The sequence below is a fragment of the Haemaphysalis longicornis genome, unplaced genomic scaffold, assembly GCF_048455015.1.
Source record: "Haemaphysalis longicornis isolate Haplotype H1 unplaced genomic scaffold, Haemaphysalis longicornis Haplotype H1 scaffold_6, whole genome shotgun sequence".
NCBI lineage: Eukaryota > Metazoa > Arthropoda > Arachnida > Ixodida > Ixodidae > Haemaphysalis > Haemaphysalis longicornis.
The window spans coordinates 1,764,957-1,776,777 of record NW_027526407.1 but is presented as its reverse complement, the minus strand read 5'-3'; positions in this window follow the sequence as shown (position 1 = coordinate 1,776,777).

The window sequence follows — 11,821 nt, the reverse complement described above, 5'->3', positions numbered from 1 at the left end:
AGTGGACCGGGTCCTCAGTCCTAGACAAGAGAGTAAGAGTAATTTCTTTCAATTCATATATCGGCATCCTGAGTAGACCAGAATTTGTGCTTTACGCCTGGAATGGTTGGAAAACAATAAAGAGCTGCTTAGAAATATTCATCCGTTTGGATTCTTGAAATATCTGCACGTGTACTATTTAGTGCGTTTATTGGCGAGTATATCAACGCTTCACCGTAATCATGTAGTAATTGTTCGGTTGAGAGTCCCTTCGTTATGATAACGATGGTTACGATAAAAATTCGGAGCACATAAGCCACCTTCAAGTACTTTGGACCACGATGTCGGTTGTGATCGCGGTGGCGTAGCGCAAGCCTTCTGATTGTAATCGCGTGTGAATAGACATCCCACTCTGCGGATATGCACCTTCTTGTACGCAACCATAACGAAAGCCAATATGCGAAGGAGCGATGGTAGCCATACAGAATGAAGAAAATATCTACACAATATTTGTCACCCTTCAAAACATTACCAAACCTACTAATAAGATGTTTGTGACGATGCAGAAAAATATCGAGTTGGTCACAGAAAAAAAACATTCATCTGATACAAGTCAACCATAACGAAAGAAATAGAAGTGAGCCGCTTTCTTTCCTGCTCTGCGATGCGCGTGTAGGGGACCGCTGCTTGGTACGTAACATTAGTTTGTTGAGTCTTCATAAGAGCATCTAAAAACTACTGCAGGGAAGCCTACGCATTGTGAATACATATCGAGAACATATCAGCGCTGAACTTCGCGAAAAATCTAGAAAGGACGAGTCAGACACGATCTTCTGACCGATGCTCTAGACAACGTTGTTCTCTCTCTCCTCCTGCGTTACAAGCTTGTGAGGGGTACGGCTTGAAATTATATTGTATGTTCTGGAAGCTGGCAATGATAACTGAATTACAAGAAATACACTTTTTAATGCACTAAAGCATGAAAGGCGCATTTTCTGTCACAGGCACGGCTGCCCTCACAAGCGGAGTGTAGCAGACGACAGCGGCGCGGGTCCCTAAGCCGACGTGAGAGCCAGGGGGCACCCCTCAAACATGTCACTACCAATTGCAAAATAACTGCATCGAGAATGAACTTTCATCCCATGTAAGTGCGGTCCATTTGTGCTGTGTTCACATTGGGCGTTGACGCATAAACGTCTGATGGTATCTGCTACGCCTACTGATTTTCGGATTCTTTATGTGTGTTAAAATTTCAGGTTATTCTGCATCAAGGAGCCCAAATAAGAAATAATCATTTGCCACAGGATCTCTTGGAGGCCTCATTGGTGCTCGGGAATGCTTTTGAGGGAGAAGTTGAAAACTGTGGTTAAATCCAGCGGTAAATGTTGACGTGATTGTTTTATTGCAGTGCTACGGTATTTCCCTATGAAAATACAGCTGCTAATTTCCACCGGATTGGGTGGTTGGTTATTTGAATGAATTTATTCAAACTCTACAACGTATCCTATATCTCCGCTTTTATGTGCAACTCTCTAGGAGGTCGAACAAATGTGGTGAGACGTGTTCTTGAGTCACATTTCCTGATGCCTTATTTTTTTAAACAAATGTCTAAATTTACCGGTTTTAATATTGACCTAAATGTTTTAGTTTTATTCTCTGTACACTGTTGGTCATTTGAGTTTCCTATCGCTCCCACAGGCGCCGAACTTTGACTTTTCCTTCAACAAGTTACCTACCTCTTTATCTTAATGTCAGTAGTACCGTTGCACTGTCACGTCTTTTGGAAACAGCTTTCAATATCTGTTGTGCATCGGCCGAAAAACGTAAAATGCAAAAAACGAAACAAAATAACAATTTTTGAAACCATCAGCTATGCGCGAGTCCAATAAACTGTTAGCTTTAAAAATAAAAGGTAAACAATTTAGGAAGCAAAAAAAGGAGATACGTTTCTCGCAAATTCGACAGCTGCGCAGCCAGAAATGTTTGCATACTTTTTTGTTTAAAACATTTTATTATTCCTTTTTTTATTTTTGAAAATGAGAAGGAGCCGCAATGTCGAGTAAAAAAAACGTCAATAAAACTTCAGTTTAGTAGAGCACAAACTACTTCTGTATAAACAAAGCAATTTCGGTATCACGTTTTATAAAATAGTCTAATATAACTATTTCAATTCCACTTAGTCTGGACTATCAATATTATATAAAATCGTCTTGCTGTGTGCTCCGCAGACGTGAGGCAATGTGAACTCCGCACCTCTTCCAGCAACGCGCACATTTTCTACATGTTCCTTACAAACCCCAACGATTTAGTAACCGCACTAACATTCGTAGCAGCCACATTCGCTCGCTTTAAAAGCTGTTGCCTGCTGGGATCTCTTCGATGGTGTTGGTGGTGATCCGGAAAGTGGCGCATACCCACTCGGGGGGGATTGACCAAGAAGTCTTTTTTTATTTTTGTTGTCCACAAGTCTCCACACTGTCTCTGTTATTTCAGTTAATCCTTTTCTACTTCAATGTACCGGAAGCAGATGGGATTCAACACCACCTAAAAGCATTGGCGGGCGTCCCGAGACTCATTAAGAGTTGGAAAAGAAATTCCGGTGCATTTCCAGAAGCTGTAGCCGGGCTACTTTTCCACTGGCGTGTCTTGGTTTTCGTAGCACTGTGCACTTTCAAGGCAGCTCTCACAGTGCAGTTGTTCTACTCGGGCGTTGTTTGGTTTCTGCCACTGGATTGGCAGGAAAGCGACACGGGGGATGTTAAAAATTTCTGAACTTCCTTCCCAGTTTGGGGCCCAATCGAATGTCGAATAAGCGGTTTCAACAAATACACGCAAAGAAAGTCAGCGGAGGAAGCAAAGGCATCGGCGTTATGTCTTCGGGCATATAGTTACCCGATTTTGGAATGCACATGTGTTGGTGCTGCTGAAAGTCTTTTGTCGTATTATCATTATGTATTGGTATCTATTTGGCTAGCCATGCATTCTCAAGTACTGCGAAATAAAATAAAAAATTACCTCAACCCTTTCGTCCTCACCAAAAAGGTTTAACGAAAATGACCACAAGTAATGGCCATGAGTAAACAAATAAATTGTGTGTGTTTACTCTTTCCTAAGGGTGCTACGACAAGTACAAACGGAAAGCTCCGACTGTTTCACACGGAAAACAAACCCACACTTATGTGTGCCCTGGCTTCTATTTTTTAAATATGTCGTAAGAAAGGATACCTACAAAATGGCATCACTAGCAAAAGAACTTTATTTTAACGTGTTACATGTTCGTTGTATGTTCTTTTATTATTACATAAATTACTAATAGGATTTCGTGATAATAAAAAAAGAAAAATATAAACATTTTAAATTATATTTATAGTAGTATATTCTGATGAGTAATTACGGAACTAGTTAATGTTGAAGGCACAAGAAAAAATCACCAACCAGCTACACAAAACCGAGAATAAACGACTCACCCAGAAACGAAGAAAAATTTGTTGCTAGCGTTGCAGTGCACGAGCCCGGCAGTTTGTACTGCTCTGAAATATTTCCGTGCCGACGCAAGTCCGAGCTACTGGTGATTCCACCAAAGAGGTCAACCGGAAGGACAAAGGGAGACAAATCCGAGAGAGAAAGAGACAAGATCAGGATCAAGACGAGAAGCGGCCTCACGATCCCTGAGGTCGAGAAGATTCGGGTACTCGGCATGCTAATCGAACGGAATTGGGTGAACGGCGAGACGGTCAAACGAGTGACGGCCAAAGTGTACGCGGCCATACGACTCATAAAGAGAGTATCAAACAAGAAAAAAGGAATGAAGGAGGAGAGCCTCATGAGACTCGTACAGTCCTTCGCAATAAGCCACGTAACGTACGTGGCAGCATTCCACAACTGGAGGCAATGCGAGCGGAACAAAATAAACGTGCTGACACGCAAGGCGTACAAGGCGGCACTCGGGCTCATCGACGGCACGAGCACTGAGAAACTCCTGGCCCTCGGCGTGCACAACACGCTGGAAGAAATAGCAGAGGCGCAAAGAACGGCGCAGCTCGCGCGCCTTACAGAAACAAGAACAGGAAGACAAGTACTAAGGAACCTGGGCATAAGCCTGAGGGAACAAAATAGAACAGAAGAGACAATCCCAGAAGACATCAGCAGAAGGCTACGAGTACACCCAATACCGAGAAACATGAATCCAGAATACAACAGGGAAAGGCGAGAGGCGAGAGCCACGGCACTCATCGACCTCCACGCCAGGGACGAGGGAGCCGTATACGTGGACGCGGCCGAATACCCGGGAGACGAGAAAGCCTACGCAGCAGTCGTAGTCCAAACCACGACAGGGACAACTAAGGCAGCAGCAAGCGTGCGCACACGGAAGGCGCATCGGGCAGAGGAGGTGGCCATCGCCCTGGCCATCGCCGACACCGAGTGCACGACCATACTCAGTGACTCCAGAACGGCAGTACGCAACTACGCCAGGGGAAGAGTGAGCAGCGAAGCCGCGCGAATACTGAGAGCGACAAAAATCGAGAGCCGCCGCGTGGCGATCAAATGGTTCCCTGCACACCTGGGCGAAGACTTATCGGAAAGAGGGTACGCAAACCACAACGAGACGGCGAACGCCGTGGCGCGAGGCCTCACTAACCGCGCTGCGGCAACTGCCGCCGTCGATCCAACGTGGTGGTGGGAGACCAAAGACAACATGACCACATACAACGAGATAACGAAGTGGTACAGACACAAGAGGAGAACGATGCCACCGCCCCACCCGGGCCTGACCAGGGAGGAAGCGGTACTATATCGGCAACTCCAGACGGGGACGCTACCCACCCCAGCCCTAATGAAGCACGTGTGCCCGGACGTGTACACGAGTGACCTATGCCGCACATGCCAGAAGGAGAGAGCCACAGCGGCTCACGTCCTATGGGACTGCAGCAAAAATCCACACGAAGCGGCAACGAGAAAGATGATCCCGCCGCTGCTAGAAGCAGCGACGAGGAGCTACGACAGGGAGACCCAGATCCAGGCCGTCCAGCAGGTCTCGGCCGCACTCGAAAGGCAGCGACCCAGCGCACCCGAGGGAAGACTGCCGCTCCAGACCAGGGGCAGGCGTGGTCGACCCGAGGAAGTAGCGGGGCCGCGGCCAAAGTAGAGGCGACACCAACCGAGACGACGTCAAGGCCGCGTCGCGGCGAAGTACCCTAACAAGACCAGGGCGACAAGCCGTCTGCAGGCACTATCAATAAAGTTGTCGTACCGTACCGTGCCGATGAGAGCCACGCAATACAAATGTGTGGGTGCATTTTTCAAGAGTAATGACGGAACTCCCACGAAGGAGACGGGCCTTTTTTTTACTCATCGGGTTCTTTCAATCTTCCAGTTCCCATAACCCCTTTTCTACGCTAGTTATTCCGAATATACGATAACAGCAACAAGAAATATTAGTTTGCTTCTTGAAGGCGGATCGCGTGATCATGCCGGCTAGGCCGCCAATTTTTAAATGCGATTTCTTGCCTCACCGTGGCGAAATGTCGGAAGCGTTCGCAGCGAATACCCAGTGCTGTAATACCAAAGCATCCGCAACATAGGCAGCAAATTTGTTGACGCACACCTTTGCGTGGGCTGGGCCTAAATTTTTAAGGCAAAGCCCTCTTCCTCTCTGCAAACAACTGTAATAGAAAAAAGGTCGATGACAATGACCAAAAAATAGCCCACAGGTCAGGCAACCCTTCCAGGCATACGTGAGTTAATGCAGATATTAGTGACCAAATGCTGACCCTAATACCAGTACAAAAGTTATCAAAAAGCCAGGTGCCCTTCATTATTACAGGTATAGGCCAAGTACTTGGCCCCAAGTGGCACAATACTTACCACATTGATTGCCGTATTTTAGAGGTTGAACGAATAGAGGGATATTTACACGTAGATAAAACAAGCCCGAACATTTTTTTCGCTGCAGTGGTTGTATTGCAATAACTGGAGTAGGAAGAAATAGCTTTTTTTGGTCTGGCCATAGTTCTCCACTGGTTAGTTTTCGGTCAACAGATTGTAGTTTTTTCCTCAGCTTTTCTCGTGTAAAACAATCATGAGTGAAAAGCTCAAGAGAGAGAGAGAGAAATAACTTCATTTCTTCCCCAGGATGGGGACAGGGATGGTGTAGGCTGGAAGTCTCTTCCCCCGCTGTTCAGCCCTCTGGCAGGAGCCGCTGATTCTTGGCGGAGGCCTCCGCCATCTGGACTGGAAAACTCAAAGATTTCAGCCGCAGCAAACGTGTAAAAACGCCAATTCGATTTAAAGTCATAACTCAACTACCCAATATGATTCGAAAAGCCGGAGTTACACCAAGAAGCCAACGGGCAGAAACCAAAAAAATAAGCTTCACAAAAAACATGGCAGCCTATCGCTCATTTTCCTATTAGCAAGATATAAATTTCTACTGCTTAGAAGAATATTTTGCTTCTTTGTGATTGCCAAGTCACCGAATAAAAACGCTAAATAAAAAAACATATAAATGAATTTATTACTGAATAAATTGTATTTCTTTTAAAATGAGCGGTCTTTGACACGTTTGCAATTTTTATAATAACAGTGGTGTTTAAAAAAAGCTGGTGATATTGTCATGAAGCCAAGGAGGACGCAGTTGACGTGCAGGAGAAACAATTTTTTTTTTGAGCGAACTTGTGCTCCCCTAACAACTCAATAAGAATACACAGGTGGCGAAGGAGCGGTCAACAAAGTGACTTGCGGAGGCGAGTGTCGTCGAACGGAATGCCGTGGCGTCTGCTCTTGAGGCTTTTATTTTTCGGCGCGAGTGTTTCTGAAACCGTCAATTCACATCCAGAACATTGTAGATCACAGAAGAATATTCTGGGCTAGCGACGCTAAGGCAAACAGTTTGCTTATCTGAATGAGATAGCCCGTGGGGCATAAAAATGAAGAATGGAACACGCGCTTTGCATGGGACTCAGATTACAGATCAGGGCGCGGCCGGGCATATAAACAAACAATAAATAAACAATCCCGTACATGGTTCGGGGCAATATTAGTAAAAAAGATTTAAGAGAGAGCCCATTCTTGACGCAATGATGCCAGTGCAATGGTCGCTGGCTCAACGCAATTTTTGCATATTATCGAGCGAGTAAGCAAAGCTCGTTTTTGTTGATATTAGCCCCATCTGAATAGGAGGGGCAAACTTTTCGAAATTTATATCTAAAAGAAGAGTAAGGACATTATGTGTATTGACATTCTTCGAAGCGAAAGTATGAAATTGTGCTATGAGACTAAAATTTTTTTTAAAAATGGCATGCACTTTTAGACACTAAAAAAAACTAAAAAATTGTGTATAACAGACGTGATTGTAAAGAAATAGACGTCTTTTTATCCGTATCTTCTAATGCAACAATGACGACACAGAAAAATATAAATACTGGTGGCATCAACCCCACACACCTCTGAATAATACAAAACGCCACAATGAACCGTGAAATTATGGCAGCCCAAAACAAACGAGTTTCCGCTTACCACAATACAATATTAAACTCTAGTTAAGTTTACCAAACAGTTTTTTGCCAGTGCCAGTGAAGGGGGTGCTTGCAAACGTTTAGGCATCTTTTTGATTTTCTACACTTCGAATATTATGAGACTGCACGCAGAACCCGCAAACAACAAGTGCCCTTTCGAGCTATTTCATGCACTTGCAGTGATGCCCTTGATAAGAAATTTATCCTGCCCCGAAAAACGTGATTTTCCGACTGCTCTGGGGTCTGTCATTTCCTTACCTGCTGTTTAGTCAAGAAAGCATTTGCAACAAGGACGGAAAATCTTCTATTCCACATCATATTTAGATCCGGTGAAAGGAAATGTGTACTTTAGATGGCAGACTGCTTTGTCTCTTTCTTCTGTCTGGGTGTTACATAATATGTTATATTAGGCAGAGGATGGTGCCACTACAGCAGTCTGTGTCAATTTGGTAAATTTCAATATTTACTGCACATACTGAACCGAAACAGGGCGTGCTGTCCATGAATTAGCTGATGTTCTGGCCACAACGTCTAGAGACAGCAGCTCCTTTCCATAGTTTTCTCAGTGGTAGCCAGGGTGCCTTCCGGAAACCGGGAGCAGTCGAAAAGGTCGATGGACCGTTGTTTGAGCACCTCATAGATTTATTCCGTTGTGCACATCTTTTCTTGATATTGCCACGCAAGCAATGGTATTGATACCTCTTAATGTAATTTTTATTTCGCCCTATTATAACCAAAATAGGTTTTTTTTGGAACGCCGGTTCAGCCTGCAGCCAACTTAAGCTTCCTTAAAAGACACGCTGATGTCCAGAAACGGTAACCACTAGTGCTCTAACTACAAACAAATGAAAGGTATACCATATGATTTTCACAGCGCAGAAATACCTCTAGAGGTTTTTCTCCCATCTGTCTCCTAGCTAAGACTCTAGAAGAAGGGGAAAAATTAGGTGCGGATGTCTCGCTGGCCAAGTTTTCACCGAAGGCAATGATCGCAGTCATGAAACTGCACAAACTACTCGCGTGTGCATCTATTGTCTCAGTCTCTCCCAAGGAGACCGAAGAAATAGCGATGCCCATTGCCCTAACCCAACCTAGAGCAAAGAAAATATTCACGGAATACAACGCATACAGAAACTTTTGAAAGTTATGGGTGTTTCTGGCGGCGCCGAGAATCCTCAAAACGGAAACGCCTCCAAATCATAAGACAAGCTAGTATGGGTATCGGACTACTCAGCAGAGGAGGTCATTGAATTTGCCCACGAACAAGCCCGAGAAATCAACCTCCGGGCTGATGAGCAAGAGCAACAACCCATTACGAGCTACAAAGACAAATTATTACAGGGACTGCAAAAACATTTCCACACTCGGGGAGTATGCCCACACATCGTAGCTGCCCTCCTCGCTGTCGTCGCTTCTCTATGGTGTCTTGCTGGCGTCCGCCTCCGCTTAGGAGTCTTCCGCACTGTCACACTTATCTTAAAGTGAAAAAAAAATGAATTATTCTCGGAAAAAAAAAATTGCAGGACTGAAGAAACGTGTAAAGCTTCGCATACCCTATCCACAATTTGGCGATGTTGTACAGAATGAACGAGGCTATGGTCAAAGCCTGCGATGTGTCAAGACCAACCTGCATTTTTTTATCTTCACCGGAATCGCTTCTTCAGCTGTCCATTCACGTTTTGATGACGTTTCGGGTTGACTTATGCACCCTTTAGTACCGATCTCCTGGAGGGCCTGCCTTGCCGGAGAAGACCATGGTAAGAAGGTGTTGGCTGCAGGCATGTGTACTGTAGCCCAAAATAAGGCTTTTCACTTTCTGGAAGGCAATTTCCTGGACTGTTATTTTAGTGAAATGCGGTTGATATGCTCTGGCCACATGTTTCTACAACGTCTCAAACACTACCTAATAAAATCTATTCAGCGGAGGCGACCCGCTGAAGTAAAACATTACAATATACCATGCATTGTAACAATAATACATTACATACATTAAAATACATTATATTTTACATCATAACACGGTAATGTACATTTGAATTTTATCCGACTTTTGAGTGCATGGGGCAGAAATCTAGCAGGATGCAGCAGACCGTGGTGATGAAGTGTTCCTGAGAATGGGAAATTTTAAGAATATGGAACCCAGCGTTACTATTGTTTCGCCCCTGGCCGGGGATACGAGAAAGCGTAGAAGTAAAAAACGTAAAAGAAAGTCGCCGTTTTACTTTTTCTGTTTCCTTACACCGGCAACCGCGCCCACCAATGACATTTTGCTAAGGGCAGCGACCCTACAACAGAAAAATGACAGCGGCAGTTGCCAACAGAGTGGAGAAGCTGAAAGGACCACGAGAAAATCTAGGCCGAGAACCACGTCGTAGAAGCATTCGTCCTGCATAGCAATAACGCTATGACATATCCGCCAGGTCAGACAGCGACTCATACCCGCCGCATGAGCACAGAGTCCAATAGCCTCGTAACAGTATGAAAAATGTATTCGTGTTCCCAGTAGACCGCAAAATAGCACATCACGGTGCAATACTTGGAGCTAAATGTCTTTTTGGGCTCAGGCCAGGCAAAGGCCTAAATAGGTTTCCCGGGTGGGCTGGAAGAATAACACCGAATTGCATCCAGGCCTGTGCCGGGCCCAGGTCTGGGTATACATGTTTCGGTCGCGCTCTGTCGGACCGCCCAATGTAAAACACCCCGCGCCATGCAGGGGCAGAAAACTGGCCTGTGCAGTGCTCTAGTTTTACTCGCCGGGACATTCTGCGTACACCGGTTGAAGAAAAACGGAAAAGGCATTGGGGCCTTGGGGTGAAATATGCGCCCCTTTTTGCACAAGTGCAACCATACCGATGCCCTCAGCTTGTGCATTCTAGAAGCAGTCCCCGTGTGCCGCCTTGACCACAGCACTCTAGAATGACCAAACGAAGTTTTCATAGGGCAGTAATTCAACCAACAAGAAGGAAGCTCAAGATGTTCGGACTAAAACAATTCACGTGCACTTCGTTGATACGCAAAAAAAGTGAATGTTTTGCATTGCACAATCTCTTCGGGCTGATGAAATTTGTCACCTAAATGGACGCTCCTCCATATTATTCATTCAGTTTGCATACTAGACTACTTCGATTGGAGTTTCCGGGATGCTGCAGTGAAGAGACCCTACGGGGACATGGACTGCACCCCGAAGCGAGCAGCTTGTTGTGTTCTGTGCCGATTTCTCATACCATTTATTATATTTCGTCTCGTGCCAGTATTCTTCAGCAAAGTGGGCGCAAAAAAAGCCGGTAACCAATTGGGCTCTACGCACAACTGAAAGAAATAAACAAAGTTGCCAGCCGCACGAGAACATTCGCGTGCAAGACACAGATGGCATGGGGGTTGCCCAGTCACTTACTGCGAAGTTTAAATGGTGCCCGGTTTTGAGCGAGAAGCGCACGGAAATTGTTCATGTCTGCAGGAAAGACTAACAACATCTTCATAGCGACTGGGTGCTTCCTTTCAACTAACAGCTGAAATTAAATCGTGTCTTACACTTGTGCGATGTAGTACACTACCGAAGGAATCACCTTCCGATTTCAATTCGGCCTCAGAAAGTATAGGATTTTTTGTCATAAATGGTCAATCTGTCTGCTGCAAAAAGATTTATACTGCCGCCATAGCTTCAGCACACTTCAGGCCTGTTCCGGTTCCGTTAGCTAAATATACGAGGCGCCGTATAGCCGTCTACAATCCCAACTACACCACCAGGTGTGCTCATATCTGGGTCGTAGGCAGACACCTGCGAGAATGCGAGTTCGGCGCAAATCGCCTGGGCGATCACTCAAAGATCAATAGAAATCTTGCCTCATTCTTTTTCAGTGCTCATTGCATATGAAACAAAATCAGCTGAAAAAAATGCCTTTATTTTGAGCCCAGGTATACAGGCAATATATCACAATGGGGTTCTGGAGAAAATCCGGATCATTATGTTGAATATGTGCAGCAAAAAAATAAACCATAGGTATATTTTGCTCTTTCTGATCCTAATTCGCGGAATCCTAATCATCTACAATTCCTCTTCAATAGTGAAAATTGACGCGAGAAACACAAACCTATAAATGCTCGATATAAAATTCAAACGAATTTGGAGATAAAAAATTAGTATAGCCATCCTGAATGCCTTTAAGGTTTGCCGCTTAACCCGCCTCGCAAGGTATACTTGACGATTGTTGTGAATGTCGAATGCTTTTAGTTGCAATAACGTTATTATTCTCCGAGAATAGCAACGTACGGGTGGGGGGTGTTGAGCTATTGCCGTAGAGAGCAGTCAAGTCAAATTTTGGTGGAGT